Raw genomic sequence first — 13,681 nt, 5'->3', positions numbered from 1 at the left:
ATTCTTTAATATATTTTTATACTTTTTTTAAAATAAACTTGATAATTCATATAAATTTTTCTGCAATGCACAAGAATTAACTTTTAATTTTTATTTTCTCCTTCTACAACTCATATAGTCATATGACCATACAATGAGGGTAGGGAGCAAAAGAAAATGCCATTTTCAAATTTTCCCAAATAGGGGGAATTTTATGTATTAGTTATTTCTCTAGTCTCCTAGGTCTAATGGTGAGGTCTATTTTGTGGTAGGGGGGCATTTGTAAAACCTCCCCCCAAAACTCTCATATGAACACCCATGAAAACTCTTTGTAAAACAAAGATTCATAAGTTCAGATATGCAACAAAAAATCATAGATCTATAGTCTAAAACCACCTAATTTGCAAAAAATAACTTACATAAGAACCTCATACCTTGCCACATCTTCATTCTTTCCATACATGTCCTACATTCAACTTAATAATAGATTTACTCCAACAAATGCTACATAACAACAATCATGGCTCTGATACCAAATGACAGGAAATTTTCAGCCATAATAACAAATCGTCACATTATGAAGAAAGAGAAATCTATGCAAATAATTATTCAAAATCCATATGCAAAACAATAAAAGACTTACCATCAAATATGACACAAAACATACCCTAAAGGAAACCCCAAGAGGAATAAAACAAGCCTCCAAAATCATCTATCATTCATGCATTATTTTGTGATGAAGTACAATTACAATAAATCTTTAGAGACCTTGCACACTTCTAAAACATAATTTTTATGCAAGCACTCCAAGTAAACAAGAATGTAACATAACATCACATGTTATACTTTAAACCCTCACAAATGTTGAATAATATATGCTTTCAACCCCTTAGTCAAAATGGCCAACTAGCCAACCTTAGGCAACTACCCTTGTGTTTTCTTTTATAGAAACAAGCTCACACAAAACAACCAAATGATATTACATAAAACCATGAGATTACAAAACCATTAACACATTATTTAATATTGGGTACTAAGTTTTCACTTTATTAATATTTCTCCAATATTAGATTAAATACATTTTCCTAATGCAAGACCCCAAATGTTACATACAACACATAAATTTGGCCTAACAATATTACCTCCTAGTGATGTGCAAACTTCTAAGGCCTCCTAGGTGCACCACACATATCATAATTAATTAAACATTATGCAAGATGCACAAAATATAATTCCTAACAATTTTCCTACTATTTATTGTCCTTCTCCTTCTTCAATTTTAATTCCAAATCCTTCATGCACTTAGTCTCTTCCCTTATTCTCTTTAGGTGACTCTAATTCATCTTGTACTTCCCTTATGGGTTACAACACTTAATCCATTCTTTCTAAAATATCTATTACAGCCCACTCTTCTAGAGGATTTTAATTTTGTACCAACATTCACCACTTTTCATTGTGAAGGAATCTTCTTATCCAAACTCTCTCTTTCTTACCACTATGTAACCCTCTCTTAGTTGCAATCTCATACAAGAATACACAACATTGTACAACCCTATCTTTTTGGACTCTTTTTGTCACTCCATAAAGTTGTAGAGGACCCTCAAATAGCATTGATGGTGACTTACCCACCTCTCCATTTGCAATAGCTAGGAACTATTAACTCTCCAAGCCATAGCTAGCGGAATCAAACGACTTATATTATGTACAATTTTTCATATAGTCATTCAAATCAATTCTTTTTATCCATGGCCATTATAATAGTTGTTGTAAATGATTTGAACATATTGCATTCCCAAAACAAAATTGACAATGAAAACCAATACACATATTTATAAATAATTGTAAACATAAACCTATATCTCGCATACAAACAAATAATAAAAACATGAACATTTTATACAATACTAAAACATCCATTCCTTAATCATTATGCACTAAATTATATATTACAAAAATTTAATATATATTCACAAGAAATAAACATAAGAAAAGAAATAAACATAAGAAACTCAAAGGCCCCCATTTTATTAATGCAGCTTCCCTATTTTCAACACTCTAAATCTCCTTTTATTATGCGTTAGTAATAGATTGTCATATACAGTTTCATTCATCATTTTTTTCTATCCTCATCTAGAAATATAGACGTCCATGATTGTTATAGCTTTGTTTTGGAGGACTGCTCAACGACCAGTCTGATAAGGCTTTAATTATTTCTCTGCTCCATTTTCTCTATAGTTTTCATCGTTGTTCAATCATGTTTGTGGACTTCCTTTTCTTGTAACGTGCATCTCCTCTAATATCTGAAGATCATAATTTAGTTTTCCATCTACCATTCGTTCCAAATTATAAGTCCTTAACAAGAAAACCGATTTTGTCTTTCTTCACGATAGTTTCCTCTCGTACATTAGAAAAAGATACGATGTCATTATTGAGTGTTATTATTGCTTAGTCGAAGCTATTCCACAATAGAAAAGCTAAACTTGAACTGGTTTCCATACAAGAAAAAGCTATAATTACGGTCTTGTGATATCATGAGGACATATTTTCCAACAATGGTCTTACCGGAAGGAATAAGCGATAATAATACTGTATAAATCAAATTTTATGTGTACGTTGTATATTTGGCATTGATTAGATGGAAGCCTTTGAAACCAATCTCTCCACTTAATGAAATGCATTGGGATAAAAGAAAATATCAATATCTTTTGAGCATTATTAATTAAAATTTATAAAAGCATCTTATAAACGTTAGGGTGAAATAATCTAAGAAAATATTAAAAAAATAAATGAAAATTAAAATTAAAATTAAAAATAAAAGAGCATCATAGATTATGGAGTTTAATCTAAAATGTTTGTGAAAAATGATTTACACAATCATTCAAAAATAATTGAAGATTCAATTTTATGAATTATGAAAACTAATGTCTTTCATCCAAAATAAAGGTTTAAGAAAGGCTTATAAATGAAAAAAAATGGTATCACTCAATATGTCATCTTAGGATTATTGCATTTGGAAATTTGGACAACTTGAGACTACTATATTAGGGTTTGTTGGGTTTTCTTGTGGCCATGCTATATTGCTTCAAAAAGAAATATTTTAGCTCATTTTATATATTTGTTATTGTACCTCTTTGGTTTCTATGCCTATGAACATGTTTGCCTTTTAAATGGCATTTTTGTTTCATTCCTTCATAGCTAGTGTTAAAGGCTCACCAATGATAAACAATGGTACCCCCACTCAACTATCCATGAAATTTTGTTCCCAAAGTGCTTGACAAGGTATGGCCCCTAAAACACCTCCAAATGTTGTTCTTCTATTTCTTATGTTTTAAAATGCATGCCACTTAAATTTTTTTATTTTAGTAGAATATTTATGGCTATAATACCCCTAAAAGGCATGCTTAAAGAGTGCATTAGTATGACTAGAACCAGTCATGATATCTACTTAAACACCATGCAAAACCTTACTAAACATTTTCTCCCTTTTATTATATGAAGTATAATCATATTGAAGCTATTCCCAATCATGGCCCTTGGCTTGTCCAATCCACTTCATTTCAATTCAAACCATCGACTCAAGAGGTTCTTGTCTCTAATGAAAATTAACTTAGAGATATAGTATTTTTTTCAATGGTTTGTGTTGAAAAAAATAGATTATATTTGGCTTCGCCTCAACAATGAATCTATATTGAGATGAATTAATCAAAGGCCCTTAAAGAAACTAAGATATTTCAATTGGGTAAATGAGACGTGATGCTAATCAAAATATGAAAAACCTCTAGCATAAAAAAAATGTTGAGTCAAAACATGGTTTAGGGATCAACAACCTTTCCTAGAATGTTCTTATTCTCAAATACATTTACTAGAGATCTATAACTCACTAGTATACAAATGAATAAAGGGTAATTATTACTTATATATGTTTGATTTGTTTTGAATTAAGTTTATAAGAATAAATGTTAGGAAAAAATTTAAATGGGTAAAACTATTAGAACCCTATTAAGTGAGTGAATTGTGTGTGTCCTACTCCTGTTCAAGGATGTGGTAAATGTTGTAGATACTTGATGTACTGTGACATGTGTAAAAACAATCATTTTTTTGATTGTGCCTCAAGTGTGTGATATAATGCATCCAACTTGTGATAAGGGTGACATGGATGTCAAGAGTGATCTATCAAATTTTATGTGTGTGTTGTATATTCGGCATTGATTAAATGGTGGCATTTGAAGCCAATCTTTCCACTTAATGAAATACATTGGGATAAACCAAATATCAATATATTTTGAGCATTATTAATTAAATTTTCTAAAATCATCTTATAAATGTTATGGGATGAATTTAAATTTTAATCTAAGAAATTATAAAAACTAAAATAAAGAAAATTTAAATTAAATATAAAGGAGCATCATAAATATACTATGGAGTGTAATCTAAAATATTAATGAAAAATGGTTTACACAATCATTTAAGAAGTATTGAAGAGTCAATATTATCATTTTTAATCCAAAACAGAGGTTTACAAGATACATAATCATAAAAATGGTATTGTAATGGTGAAAAATTTGGGTTTCACCATAAAATATAGCAAAACTGCTATTTTGTCTTAGATAACCATTACATTGAAAGAGGGAGGCACTTAATAGATCTCTGCTTAATCCCTCCTAGGAAGAAGCTCTAAAATTCTAATTAGGTTCCACTTGTGCATTAGGGTTCTATTCCCTCTTTCTAAATTAAATTTTGAAAATATGAAAATTAGGGTAAATGGATGAATAATGAAGAGATCGAGCATAAAGAGTGAGCTACAATCATCATACAAAGACATTGACCTAGATCTAAGAAGAAGATGATAGTTAAGATCTGTTCCCAAAAGTCCTGCCTGATTTGTTGAGACCATGGTGGTGGTTGCTCTAGTCCTCCAAATTTCTCACTGTCAAAAGGTGAACGTGTTCAACTTTGTGAAACCTGTCAACCCTTCTAAACATAGATCTATACATGTTCCTGCACACACTAAAAAAGAAGAAAATTATTGGGAATAGGGGCTTGCCTAAGTCAAACTCTGGTTTAGGAATTAACCTTGAATGAAATAATGTAAATACTAAAATAAATGCTAGATAGATACACCTTAGATATACAATTGTTGAGGATGATGCTTTTTTTCTTACAATGTAATCACATATGTTGTATGAAATGGCATGATAAACTAAAAACCATAATCACACACAACTGCTTGCATAGGAATGGTGTATTTTTCCTCCACAATGGTTGAATGATGAATATGTAGCCATGAAGATCTCTAAAAACACTTGATAATAAATATGTCATGGATGCACAAGTAACAGGAAACTATTGCTTCAATTGGATAGATGAAATTAGGTTGATAAAGTGTCTTTATATAGCGGTATCTAAATAATTTTTTGATTAGGCTGAACTCCAATGGTCATACAAATCCATGGGGATCAATTCCTACCAGGAACATACAACACCTGCCTAAATTCAAATTTGGGCCACATTAAGAAGGACCATGGTGTTGGGCACCATGGTCATTCTGCATAAAGGACCAAGAAAAGGCTCATGGAGGAGGGGTACCTTACCAGGGGACCAAAAAATGGGTGTTCATGCCCTCAGAGCTAGAGAATAGGCACAAAACAAACCTAGAAAGATGGTCAAGAGAGGAAACGCTAAAGTAGGGGCACAAATATGAGGTGCAAATTGGCCTGATGATAATTTACAATGCTACATTAAGCACCCACTTTAATAGGAGTATGAGATTATGCAAATAATTATGGTAAATTAGATGAAAGATGAAAGAGAGGAGTATTTAGGAGTGTAATCACAAGGAGTATAAGACATCACTAATTTTAAGGAACGAAGCCCCCAATCTTAGGATCTTAACTCACTCTGACACATGCAAGGTGTTGTTATATGTAAACTAATTAGACTCAGAGGTTAAATTTTCCCTCCTTTTATTAGCCCAGTTTCTCCCCTAATTATTCGATAGGGGTTTGCAGGTAGCATCCCCAAGATGGGGTCAAGGGGTAGTGCCCCTAGCTTGTTCCATGTTGCAGTACAAAGCATGGTCGAGAGGAAATGCCCCATGATGCTCAAACCACTTTTATTATATTTTAAAGGCATCAGGTGTTATTTTTCTAGTGGCTGACATATTGCAACCCTAATATTTGTAACTAACATAAGTCTTGTTAAAATGGCTAAGGGTTAGCGTTTTTGTATAGACAATTCTATAGCATTTTTGCAACAACATTGAGTTGTAAGGGATTGTCAGTTATAATCATTTTATTTTTTGGATAATACTATTGGACTCTCTATTTGGTGGACATAGCCCAAGTTTGGGTGAACCACATTAAATATTGTCTCTTTGCTATTATTATTTCTACGTTTTTTCATTCCTCTGTTTAATATTTATCTGCATATAATTGGCATTTTCTGCATGCAATTCCTAACACAAGGATGGACAAAATAAGACAAAAAAAGGAAAACAAAGAAAAACAAGGACAAAGAGGCAAAAGACACACAACACAAAAGCTAAAAACCAAAAAAAGACCTCAAGTCAACTAGCTGAAGAGACCTCAATATCAAAATGTCTTGACAAGTAATATCATTCTTGAAAAATGCCATCTCAAAAAGACAAGTGATCACATAAAAATAACAAGAGCATGCATCATCCATGAATTACAAATAGAAAAGCTATGAGATGAGGAGAAGAAAGGAGGAAGCATGGATACGCATTCTAAATGTATTGTTTTAGGTGATCTATGAGAAGAATAATGAGAGGACATGGATACACATTCTATTTGTGTTTTTCTAGGTGATCCATGTTGGGAAGGAGAGTAGGAATACTCTAGTTGTGTTTTACTAGTTCCATTCATCCTAATGTGTGTGCAAGTGATGTCTAGTTTCAGGTGTTAAGAATCTTAAATAAGAGTTTTTTTTATGCAACAACCTGTGTAATACATGAAATGAAAATACAGATGTGTGTCTGTTATCAGGAACATCTTATGTAAGAGTTTGTTTTCTCTCAAGAATGTGTAACCCCATGTAATAAAAATATATGTTTGGTTTTGAGGACATCTCGTGTAAGAGTTTGTTTTCTCTTGTTTTGAGAATGTGCACCCCGTATAAGACATATATGAATTCTACATCTGTTTTCAAGCATGAACCATCTTGTGTAAGAGTTTGTTTTCTCTATTTTCTAGAATTAACACCCTATTTAAGACATGCAAAAATATAGTTTAAATATAATAAAAAGATGATGATATGTATTACCCCCCCTTAAGACGTTAACATAGCCCTATGTTGATGTATTAAGGAAGCTAGAAACATGGATACTTACCCTCAACACTGAGGAGATATCCTTTTAGGAAGCAATGTTCATAAATCCAAGTCAAAGAGGCAATATTCTTACAAGCAACAATAAGATAGTTGAAAAAGAGATATCTTGCAACAAGTGTAAAGGAAATCCTTGGAGGAGAAGAGATCTTTTCTTGAAAGAAACCTACCTCCAAGAGGATTTTCTTGAACAAACATAACATCTTCTACCAAAATAAGGGAAGGAGAACAAGAGTTCCTACCTTCCTCCTATTGCTAGGTGAAAGGAAATCTTGATGAAGGATGACACACTTTTGATCCAAAGTGAAGGATTCATTTATAATTTAGATAAATATTTCCAAGTGTAAAAGAGGTTTTAGTCAAGGATATACACCTCTTCTATAAGAGAGAAACCTTGAGAAAATAACAACTTCACACAAGTAATTAAATCAAATCATAAGAAAAACACTACTGAACAAAGAAGTGGATCCTTAGAAAGGATATGAGAGATCAATGCACCCCAAGGGACAATGAGAAGAATTACACAACCTATAAAGAGACATTCTACATAAGAAAATACACAACATGGAGTTCACATGAATGAATATTCAAGGCAGGGAAAGACATCAAGATATGTAAAAATGCAACTCTAAAGAAGAGGTAATCTTCAAAGAGAGGAAGAGAGAATTACAGCGAAGGATAAAAAAACTCCACTAAGGAGAGATTAATCATAAAAGACAGACCATTCCATGCAAGAAAGGACATCAAAGTATGATAAATTCAACTCCTAAAGGGAATAATGAAACCTTAGATAGAGAGAAGAGGTAAGATAATATTGTTGCCCCCCAAGCATAAACGTGAGAATGAATTGTATTGCTGCCCCTAGATGAGTGTTTTTTAAAAATAATCACTTCTCATGACAAAGAGCCCCCAATGGAGTCAACTAATAGTGTAATAGGGTGAGGAGAAACATTAAGGATGAGTGGAGTGCTAAGGCACTACCTCTTCACCAAGAAAGAGATAAAATAGGTTGTAAGAGCTATGTGAGCTCTATCATATTGGTCTTGAACAAATGTTTTAAATGCTTTACATTATCCAAGAGAATGAGAATAAATACAATGAAAAAGAAAATGTGCATCACCTGTGTTATGCTTATAATTGTAATTAATTTTAATGAAAGGAAAAACAACATTCTTATCATACTTCAATCTCCATAAGATTCTAGTAGCTAATTTCTCTTGGTCATCAATGACATTAGGTATTGTCTCATGTGATGTAGGACAATTTTTATTAGAAAAAGATGGATTATCATCTATGATTTCAATAGTTCCATTATTAATTAGTTCTTGCATACTTTTATGAAAATCTGGACAATTATTAGCATGATGGTCATGAGCTTGATGATATGAACACAATGTAGTTTTCAAGGAAGAAGCACCTTTAGATGATTATAGGTTTTATTTATTTCAAGATACCCCTTAAAGTTTTGAATTATAATAAAATCATCCATATGTGAATGATGATAATGTCCTAGACCTTCGATACTAGTTTGTGTAGGAGGATTTATAGGGACTTTGATTCCTTGTTCAAATTTTTGAATTCCTTGTCCTTTATAACCTTGTATTGATATTATGTTGTAGTCACTCCTATAAGAATATTTTAATTGACAAGAAGGAGTATTAGAATTAATCTCTTAAAAATTTGTAGTGTAAGTGTATCTAGAAGAAACAAAGGGAGAAGTAGATGAATAAAGAATATCCTTTGTAGGAGATTCTCCTTTCTCTCATCATGCATGTCCTCTTTGATAGGTTGGGAAGGAAGGTCCTTATCATCTAAGTACTAATATTTACTTAATGTTATGTGGGGAAGCAGATCATGATGAAATGAATGACATCATCTTCTCTACAAATGTTTTGATGGTTAAGATAGGCTCTAGGAGAATAAGGGGGATCTAGCGAGATGGAAACACCAATGTTTTGACCTTTCCCTTCTTGCACTAGGATATGTGTATGAGAAGAAGATGGTGCCATTTTTCTCTTCAATTCTTTCTCTTCATTAGAGAGATCATTGATAGGATTATTACCTCTTTCTTCATTCACTTTGGATAACCTAAGAGATGTACAAGTATTAGGTTTTTCATTAGATCTTTGGGATTATGATCTACAAAATATTTTACGTTATCTACATATGTAATGCATTTTCCTTAAAATATCACCATAAAACAACATGCATCATGGATAAATATCTTTTAGATTTAATTGATTAATAAGAAGAATTTTGGAAATTGTAAAAATGCAATATGCCAATGTTCTATAAATGAAAAGAAGCAAGGTAAGGTGAAAGAGACCATTATCCAACACATGATTATGCTAAATATAAGTGAAAAGTAATGTAACAATATGTAAAATAGAAAATAAATCATATCTATTAAGTACCCCTAAGATCAGATCTAAAAATAAAAGTACAAATTATGCAACCCACAAATCAAATTAACCAAAATAAATTAGGGTTTTTATGAATTTAACCTCTAAATTTATGTAATTTTATTAAAAATAAGAGATCTATGAATGCAAATTTGAAAATTAAAATTATCGAAAATTAGATTTGAGAACACAAATCTGAAATAGTTTTGTAAGGAGTCAGGCTCACCAAAATGTAATGGTGAAAAATTAGGATTTCACTATAAAATGTAGTAAAACCATTAAGTTTGCTTAGATAACCATTACATTGAAAGAGGGAGGGACCTAATATATCTAGTCCTAATCTCCCCTAGGAAGAAGCTCTAAAATGATGATTAGGTTCCACTTGTGGATTAGATTTATATTCCCTCTTTCTAAATTGAATTGTGAATATGATATAGTTAGGGTAAATTGGTGAATATTGAAGAGATTGAGCATAAAAGGTGAGCTACAGTCATTGTACAAAGACACCAACATAGATATAAGTAGAAGATGATGGTTCAAATTTATTCCCAAAATTTTGGTCTAATTTGTTGAGATCGTGGTGGTGGTCGTCTTGGCCCTCTGAATTTTTCACCATCAAAAGGTTAACCTATCTATCTCTATGAACCCTACCAACCATCCCAAACACAACTCTATACTTGTTCTTGCACACAGTGAAAAGGGGGAAAATGGTTGGGAATAGTGGCTTACCTATGTCAAACCCCAATTTAGGAATTAACCATGAATGAAATAATGCAAATAGTGAAATAAATGCTAGATATATATACCTCAAATCTGCAATTATTGATGATGATGCTTTGTTTCTTTGAATGTAATCACATATGTTGTATGAAATGGCATGATAAACTCAAAACCATAATCACACACATCTTTCTCTTTCCCTTTCTTTATGTTACCATCTCTTTCGACAAGTATAAAGGATCACCAAAAAACCCTTAGTAATCCTATGTGACAGGAGGGGTTAATTTTTTTTAGTGTTGAATACTAGAAGTCTTGTCCTTTCCCATCTAATTCTAAGTCTTTGGCCCCCCCTATTTCCTTTGTAAATGAGGAGGAGACTAAAATTGAGGATTCTAATAGTTTATATTCGAAACATAAAGATTGGGATATTCATGGTGATTTTGAGAAGGTCTCCCTTGATAGAGAAGGGAATGTTCCTAGGGTTATTAAAAAAAAAAGAAAAAACCTTAAAAAACTAAAACCGTTTCTCCTTCCTTGAGCCCCTTTGTTAATCCCTGGGATGATTCTTCTCATCATCTGCACTTAGTGTACATAGTGCACGAATCTAAGAAAATGATGCTGAATTTAGAGTGGGAAGGTAGATTCCCTTTTTCCCATGAATTTCTTCACCCCGTCTTAACTCTAATGAGGAGAGCCCCTCGAATCTCATGTCCATTGCTTACATGTTGTTGTTGATTCAATAAACATGAACAAATAGATTTTTTATGAACTTAATAAGATGAATATTAAACTAAGGAGAATCTAGTGTTAAATGGAGGGAAGAACATGTAAAGGTGTCGTGGGATGAAAAAGAGGAAAGGAACTTGATTAAATCTCTTCAAAAGGTGGTGAAAGATATCGGAACTATGAAGAATAATTATGAAGGTAGAATTGTGGAGCTTGAAACAAATTTAAAAAAATAAGTGATAATCTTTTCATATTGGTCTAGTTCAACCAAAAGTTCATCAAGGATTTAGTTGAGAGCATTTGGATCCTTGTCAAAAAATATGAGAAATTACACTAGAAATTTAGGTTCAGATTATTGATGTGGAGGTTGGGGATAAAGGCACTTAGGGGTCTACTAATGTCAGCAAGGGGTCGTGCATAAGAACGCATGGAAATTGTAAAAAGGCCTCATTTAACTTTTCTTAGGACCTATAGGATCTTAAGAAGATGGTTATCAACATGTCCTAGCTTGAGGCTGAAGCTACTGAAGCCCTTAAGAAGTTAAGTTAGGTTTTTATTTTGCTCTTATTTTCTTGTCTTGCTCTATTTTTTCATTGTTGGTAGGTTGTTGGTTTCTTGTCATTATGTTGTAGGAACCATTTTGTAAAAAGGGTTTCAGGTCCTTTCAAAACTTGTTTGAACCTTAATGAAAAAACATGGATTTGTGATAGAGCATAAAAATATTGAGCAAAAAAGAGTCCTCATAGATTTTTTTTTGTTAACTTTCCACTCAATATAAAATTATATTAAAAATTTATTAGGAAGGAGAAGCCCAAAAAGAAGCTCTGTGGCCAATGAATAATATCTTACAAATGAAAAGAAATATGAATATGATCATATGACATTATTTATGAATCTGAACATTGTATTAAGCCTAGTTAATATATTAATCAAAGTGTACCATGTTGTATGTTCATGATGGTGGTAAATATTTTAACCAAAATCATAAAATACCATGCATCTCATTTCCTTGTTTTTTTATGCATAAATAGTGCGCCACATTTATCATGGTAAAATCCCTATATAGAACGCAAGTGGTAGGTGATAATGAATAAATAATTTATTTATAAATGGTAGATATTTCAATAGTATCATTTGATGCATAAATATTAATAACCAAAAATAAATAATTATTAACATTGAAAAGAGAGCATAATCAATGGTTGGTGGGTCATCTCTTTAGGAAACTAGGTATTGATGCCACATAAGAGAAAGAAAAGTGATGATGATTCTATGAATTTCTTCACAGTTAATAAAAATAATGAGAAGGTAAGAAATTGTAAAAGATAATTTCTTGCAAAAAGAGAATGTCTAGACTTAGAAATTGGATTTAAGTTTCATGAATTCACTACTTCATTGAGAGTTTTATCAATCCTTCAACATTTTAGGACATAATATTTATAATCAACTATAAGGACTCATCTCCTTGTTATCCATTTCACTAAGATGAGAATAAATATTATTAAGATAATATTTCTTGAATAAAATATTTAAATCTTGAAGTTAGTCTATTACAGTTGTTGTTTCCTAGGAAAAATGAAATCCTCCTTCTAGCCTCCTTATTGGGTAAAGAACCTCGATTGTGCAACTAGAGGAGGGGAAGCATCATAGGTAAAGGGTTATATTTGTTGCAACAGTGGATGGTTTTATAATAGATCTCACAAATATCTCATCTTGGTAAAGGTATCCATAGAGTTATAATGATAAACATTGTTCAGTTTAGGAAGTTTTGAAGCTATATTAGTAACTTGAATCCAAAAGATAGAAGAAGGTTTAGGGTGGGGTTACTATTTTGAGAGCGCTTGGATTTGAAATTGACAAGTATACATCTACCTTAATATTTTTTTAAGGTGATATTGAGCTAAAAATTGGTGATGTGGAATGTTACGAAAGAGGAGAAATCAAAGGAAAATCTTGAATCTTATGTTAAGAGGGTTGCCACTATAACAAGTATTCAATATATTAAGGTAAAGAAGACATTGTTCATAACCTATTTTCCTAATTTAAAAATCAATAATTTTTTTAATGTCAATGCACAAATCAACTTTAACGTAGAACCAATGCTAACATCAAGTAGAATAGAACTTTTTGGGGTTTTAACATAAATCACAATACCTAAATAAGAGCTGATCTAACTTGAGAATGTCAACATCAGAAAGGTAACCTATTGTATTCAAACTAGATAAGAATGTTAATTAGAGGCAACAAATTCTATTATTCATGGTTTGGATAGCAATTACTAGGACCGTGAAAGAAAATAATGATATTTTATTTTATTCTAGTTTATTTCATATAAGTGGCCATATTGGGTTCAAAAGTTTCAAGTATACAACGTACACTTAAAATTTGATTCAAAGAATTATTATGTCCTCATGATATCACAAGACCGTAATTATATCTTATTCTTGCTAATAATTATTAATTTGACGGAAACCAAGCAATAATAACAGTCAACAAGTGCATCTTATCTT

Source organism: Cryptomeria japonica, chromosome 1 (genome assembly GCF_030272615.1).
Source record: "Cryptomeria japonica chromosome 1, Sugi_1.0, whole genome shotgun sequence".
NCBI lineage: Eukaryota > Viridiplantae > Streptophyta > Pinopsida > Cupressales > Cupressaceae > Cryptomeria > Cryptomeria japonica.
The sequence above is the reverse complement of the archived record's forward strand: the minus strand, read 5'-3'. Positions refer to the sequence as shown.